This window comes from Chinchilla lanigera, unplaced genomic scaffold (genome assembly GCF_000276665.1).
Source record: "Chinchilla lanigera isolate Chin_1 unplaced genomic scaffold, ChiLan1.0 scaffold00012, whole genome shotgun sequence".
In the NCBI taxonomy this organism is placed as follows: Eukaryota; Metazoa; Chordata; class Mammalia; order Rodentia; family Chinchillidae; genus Chinchilla; species Chinchilla lanigera.
Window position 1 is genome coordinate 33,364,605 of NW_004955413.1, and position 6,418 is coordinate 33,371,022.

Consider the following 6,418-nt stretch of genomic DNA (forward strand, 5'->3'; position numbering starts at 1 on the left):
TTTTTTTTTTTTTTTTTTTTTTTTTTTTTTTGAGACAGGATTTCATTATGTAGTACAGCTGGCCTTGAACTCACTATATAACTCTGACTGGCCTCAAACTTGTGGCCATCCTTCTGCTTCAGCCTCCAGAGTACTGGAGTTACAGGAATGCACTGCCACACCTGGCACTTAAAGTATTAATAGTTTTTAGCATTTCAAGAACTAATCAAAGCCAGGTGTGGTGGTGCATACCTATAATCCCAGCACTCAGGAGGCTAGGGCAAGAGGATAGCTTAAGTTTGAGGCCAGCCTGGGCTATAGAGCAGGACCCTGTCTCAAAAAAACAAAACAAAGCAAAATAAAACAACTAATAAAAGACATAGATATATAGATTTAGGAAGCACAGTATGTCCAAAGTAATCTACATTTTTTTAAAAATCCAAATCGTACTCATACATTGAAAAAAAAATTTTTTTTTGGTCTTTTTGAGATAGGGTTTCACTATGCAGTTCAGTCTGGCCTTGAATTCACTTTGTAGCCCAAGCTGGCATCAAACTCAGTGGTGATCCTCCTGCCTTAGCCTCCTGAGTGCTCGTATTACAGGCATCCACCATGTCCCACCATACATTGGAACTGTGTAGAAGCAGACCTAGAAAGAAGATACTGAGCTAGAGGTAAAATACTATCTAAATAGGAACATCAAGTAGGCTGACAACAAGTATCTCATCAGCATGAATAGAAGCCAAGCTGGGTGTGGTGGGGCATGCCTGTAATCCAGTAAGTGATGAGAGAGTACAAATATCAATATGGAATTGTGTATCAGGAAAATTTTTAAAGAAAAACATATGTAATATTGAGCTGTCTTCTACTCACTTCTCACTCTATGGAAAACAACTAAAATTACTGAATTACAAATAATCAGAGAACTAACAAGATAGCAAGGAGCTTTTAGGTCAAAATCTTAACAGAAAGTAGAAACAAAGAAAGGTCATGTAAGCACCATGGCATGGAAAATCTTCCTTTGCTCTCAGGGTGTTTGCCAACCTGGAAAAAGTGGGGCTGTCACTTTAGAGGACTTAGAGTAGTTAAGGTCTCTGACTTCTCAAGGCAGAGAGCCTAGAGGAGAGCTCCCCACGCTACAGGGTTAGAGTGGATTTTCTGCCCCCCACCTGGCTGTCTTTTTACTGCATGTAGCAGGAAAAAAAGAAAATGTGGAAACCATATCTCTGGGAATTATGGTCATGGGTTTGCCTTTCTGAGCATTTTTCACCCAGCTTTATATTAGGTAGTAATTCAGAAAAATCAAGGCTGAATTTAAGGTGTTTTGGTGTGATAATGCTTTCAGGCTTCCTACAAGAGCAGACTTAAAACCTCTTTGGGGAAGGTTATTTTCATTGGAAGATATAAAAAATCTCTATTGACAATTTTTTAAAGACAATGATTAGTAGTACACAGACAGAAATACTAAGTGCACAAGAAAATAAGGCATCATGAGTTAGAATCAGTAGAAACAGCCCCTCAAGGCTTCATTTATTAGAAGAACCAGATACAGGAGGATTACTTAAGCTCAGGAGTTTGAAGCCAGTATGGGCAGTGTCACAAAATTCCCATGTCAAAAAATAAAAAAAAATTATTCAGTATGTGGACTTCTTCTGCACCCCAATACTGGGGATCAAACCAGAGGTTCTATCATTGAGCTGTATCTCCGGCCCTTTTTATTTTTTATTTTGAGACAGAGTCTGACTAAATTGCCCAGTGGACTTTAACTTTCAGTCTTTCTGTCTGAGCCTTCCTCAGTGCTGGGATTATAGCTGTGCCACCACACCTGGCTAGTATATGGGGTTAAGAACAAATTGTATGTCAGGTGTGGTGGCCCATGCCTGTGATCTCAGTATTTGGGAGGCTGAGGCAGGAGGATTACCATGAGTTTGAGGCCAGCCTCGGCTACATAAGCAAGTTCAAGGCCAGCGTGGTGCTTGCTTTGACAGTACATATACTAAAAAGGCCATCTGCACTATATAATGAGACCCCATCTAAGAACAAACAAATAGACAGACAAAGAAACAAAAAACAAAGACCAAATTATATGTACTGAAAAGAAAATTAGTGAATCAGACAGGTGAGAAGTAACTACACAGAACAAAGCACAGAGAAAATGATGGAAAACAAAGGAGAGGGTAAGTGACCTGGACCATTGAGTAAGAATACATTTCATGTTGAGTAAAATACATTTCATTAGTATTCTATAAGGAGAAAAGAGAAAATGGGCACTTTTTTTTTTTTTTTTTTTGGTCTTTTTGGGGCAAGGTTTCGCTATGCAGTTCAGGCTGGCCTTGAGCTCACTTTGTAGCTGAGGCTGGTCTCAAACTCATGACGATCCTCCTGCCTCAGCCTTCCAAGTTCTGGGATTAAGGTGTGTGCTACCACACCTGGCAAAAGAGAGTCAAATTGCAAAGCACCAAAGACAAGGATCTTAAAATGAACCAGAAGATAAAGACAGATTAACTTCATTTGAGCAGTAGTTAGACTGATGGTTTGTAGTAGTCAGCTTTCTGTTGCTGTGACCAAATACCTGAGAAAGCAATTTAAATTGTGGAAAAAGGTTGGCTCTTGGTTTCAGAGGTCTCAGTTTGTAGTCTGCTGTTCCCATGGATTTTGTGCCTGTGGCAGGCTGAGAGCATCACGGAAGAAGCACATGGTGGAGCAAGTGGCTAGGGAAGCAAAAGAGAGAAGGATGAAGGGGTTGGGTCCTGGCACCCTTTCAAGGGCACATCACCAGTGACCCACACAAACAGAAGTAGTAAATAAAAAATAGTGAAATTTCTTTTTTTTTTTGTCCTTTTGAGACAGGGTCTCATTATGCAGTTTCGGCTGGCCTTGAGCTCACTTTGTAGCCTAGGCTGGTCTCAAACTCACAGTGATCCTCCTGCCTCAGCCTCCCGAGTGCTGGGATTACAGGTGTGTGCCACAGTGCCTGGCTAACCTCTTTAATTTTTATAAAGAAAATTCACCAAAACAATTTTTTAAGCAAATACTGACTTGATGCTGTTTTGAAAACTCTCTGAAAGTGGGAATAATATGGGATGCTCACTTTTGCCACTTCTACTGAGGATTATAGTGGAGGTTTCACCCAGCCCAGTAAATCAGAAAAAGGGCAACAAGATACAGGGATTTGAGGGCCAGGTATGGTGGTGCACACCTGTAATCCCAGCACTTGAAAGGCTGAGGCAGAGGGGTCACCACAAGTTTGAGGGCTAGCCTGGGTTACACAGTGAGTTGAAAGCTAGCCTGAACTACATAGTGAGACTCTGTCTCAAAAAAAAGATAAAGGTATGCAAATAGAAGAAACACATTGTTATTCATTGATGATATTGTTATGTAGAAAATCTAAAATGATCTTTAGATAATTTACATCAATAATAATTTAGCAAATTTCTGGATACAAAATCACTTTACAAAAATAGATAACCCTGTATCATCACCAAACACACTGAAATTAAAACATAGTATATACCAGGCTGGGGGTGGTAATTTGGAGGCTGAGGCAAGGAGATCAGGTGTTCGAGATCATCCTGGGCATCTTAGCAAATTCAAGGCCAGACTAGACTACATAGCAAGACCTTGTCTCAAAACAAAACAAAAATGTATACAGTAGAATTACAAGTACAAAGCATATAGGATAAATGCAATAAAAATGTGCAAGATGTCTTGGAGAACACTGTTCAGTTGTGAGAAGAGTTAAAGAAGAATTGGTAGACAGGAAGGTAATCCTGGTTTTGTATTGAAAAACTCAATTTGTAACTATGCTAGTTCTCCCAAAACTGATGTAGAAATTCAGTGTAATCTCAATAGAAAAATTTAAGAGGGCCAAATGTGATGGCTCATGCTCATGTAATCCCAGCAGTCTAGGAGGCTGAAGTGGGAGGATTGTAAATTTGAGCCCAGCCTAGGCAACTTAGTGATTTTTTTTTTAATTTTTTTTTTTTTTTTTTTGGTTTTTCTCTGGTACCAGGAACCGAACTCATGACCTTGCACTTGCCAGGCAGGCGCTTTGCCGATGAGCTAAATCCCCAGCCCCTTTTTTTTTTAAATTTTTGAGACGGTTTCCTTGTGTAGTCCAGGCTGGCCTTGAACTCATTATGTAGCTCACCCTGGCCTTTAACTTGCAGCAATCTGCCTTAGCCTCATGAGTGCTCAGATTATAGTCATGTACCACCACACCCAGAAATTTAGCCAGACTATCTCAAAATAGAAATAAAAGGGATGAGTGAGGTAGCTCAGTGTGAGGCCTTGTGTTTAATCACTAGGTTTTCTTTTTTTTTGAGACAGAGTCTTGCTATGTAGCTCAGGTTGGCCTTGAACTCACTATGTAGCCCAAGCTGGTCTCGAACTCGCAGCAATCCTCCTGTCTCAGCTTCCCAAGTGCTGGGATTAGAGGTGTGCACCACCATACCTGGCTAGGTTTTCTATACTGGGCTCAAATTTGTGATTCTCCTGCCTCAGACCAGTGGAATCGCTGAATCAGGTGTGTCCATGTTTAGTGACTTATTTTCTGAGGCCCAAGGAAGCAGTTCCTGGGTTCCACAGCGTCAGTGCTCTCAGCATGTCCGAGTGTGATAGTACCAATGTGATACCCTGCAGGAGGGGCTGCAAGGAGATAGGTGGTCAGCTTGCCACTCTGGTACCATGAGCATGGTGGCCTTATCTCTGTCTCCTTCTCTTACATAGAAGGTCTTTTTTTGAGACAGGATCTTGCTTGTTATATATTCCAGCCTGCCCTTGAACTTACTATGTATCCCAGGTTGACCTTGAACCTGCAGTGTTTCTCCTGCCTCTGCCTCCCAAGTGCTGGGATTACAGGCATGTGCCACCATGCCCAGCTTATAGTTTGGATTTTTAATTTCCTCTTAGCAACAGTCTCCACCGCAGAATGTTCTGGTTTAAAGGGATCCTTCAGAGAACTATAGGATCATATGGGGCAACATTTCTGTTTGAAATTCACTTCTTGTCTGATGGATCTGCTACCTTGAAAAGGTAAATAAATAAACAGAACCTCAAGTTCCTTTCCCTTAACTCTTTTTTTTTTTTTTTTTGGTTTTCCTCCGGTACCGGGAACCGAACTCACGACCTTGTGCTTGCCAGGCAGGCACTTTTGCCGCTGAGCTAAATCCCCAGCCCCCCTTTCCCTTAACTCTTGAGTTTGTGGGTGAGTGTGTAGAGGATCTTGGCAGAGCAGTCTTGAGGGACTCTTGAGGGCATTTGTCAGGATGGGCAGAATCGTCCTGCTGTATCGGTGCCCCACACAGAAGAAGCAGGAGTCTTTCTAGTGAACAAGCTGCTTATTCAAGGATGCAGTCAGAGGTGACCTTTGAATCAGTCAGAGAAGGAAGATGAGGGCCCTCACTGAAGGCAGGCACCCGTCTAAAGGGCAGGAGTGGTTGCTGGGGTATGAGAAATGTTTGGAAGAGCTGTGTGCAGTGTATCTGAGCAACTGCTTGGGAATCAGTTCTTTTCCCAATGAAATTAGCTGCAGTGGAACGAGTACTGTTTCAGTGAATCCTTAAAGGATGCCACTGATGCAATAATTTTGAGTATTGTGCTTCTTAAAATGCATGGGTAGCTGACAGAAGTGTAGAGGGATTTTTAAAAATTTAACACAAATTGATGGGCATGGTGGTACACACCTGTAATCCGAGCACTTGGAAAGCTGAGGCAGGAGGATTGCTGTGAGTTGAAAGCTAGCCTGAACTATGTATTGAGATCCTGTCTCAAAAAACAAAATTAAAAAAAACAAAAAAATAATGTAACGCAAAGCACAATTCTGATTTGAGCCAGTTAGACAAATAGCTGATCTTGAGTAACCTGGTTTTATTTTTATTATTTTTTTTGTCTTTGTGAGACAGGGTCTCACTATACAGTTTAAGCTGGCCTTGAGCTTACTTTGTAGCCTAGGTTGGTCTTGAACTCGCAAAGATCTTCCTGCCTCAGCCTCCCCAGTGCTAGGATTACAAGCATACACCATCCTTATTGTCTCTTTACTTTGGCAAGGTTAAAAAGTTGGTAACTCTCTGTTTTGTCTTGTTGATAATACTGGGGATTGAATTGAGGACCTTCACATTGGGCTAGCTTTCCAGCCCTTATTTATTTATTTATTTATTTATTTATTTTTACTTTTTTTGAGACAGAGTCTCATTATGTAGTCAAGGGTGGCCTCAAACTCATGGCAGTCCTCCTGCCAGAGCCTCCCGAGTGCTGGGATTGCAGGTGTATGCCACCACACCTGGCCCACTGCCATTTTTATATTTTTTTCTGAGACAGGGTGTTGCTAAGTTGCCCAAGTGGGATGTGAACTTGCAATTCTACTGCCACAGCCTTCGTAAATGCTAGAATTACAGGTGTGTACCAGTGCTCTAGGCTTTTTTTTTTTTTTTTTTTTTTT

General features: G+C 41.4%; 1 protein-coding gene and 1 long non-coding RNA gene across 8 annotated transcripts in view; one reads left to right on the forward strand and one right to left on the reverse strand.

The window, feature by feature from the left end:
• Positions 1–2,703, reverse strand: part of LOC106147933 — an 8,590-nt gene extending 5,887 nt beyond the window's left edge. Inside the window, exon 1 of the long non-coding RNA XR_001232969.1 lies at positions 2,552–2,703. This is a non-coding gene — a long non-coding RNA (uncharacterized LOC106147933). The remainder of the gene's footprint in view (positions 1–2,551) is intronic.
• Ppp6r2 (protein phosphatase 6, regulatory subunit 2) overlaps positions 1–6,418 on the forward strand; it is a 62,483-nt gene that overhangs the window by 1,726 nt on the left and 54,339 nt on the right. The window contains exon 1 of one of the 7 annotated variants that reach the window (XM_005379558.2): positions 4,930–5,013. The exons of the other annotated variants lie outside the window; for them this stretch is intronic. The gene's annotated coding sequence lies outside the window, so the exon portion shown is untranslated. Of the gene's footprint in view, positions 1–4,929; positions 5,014–6,418 lie in introns of those variants that run through there. 7 annotated transcript variants of the gene reach the window in all.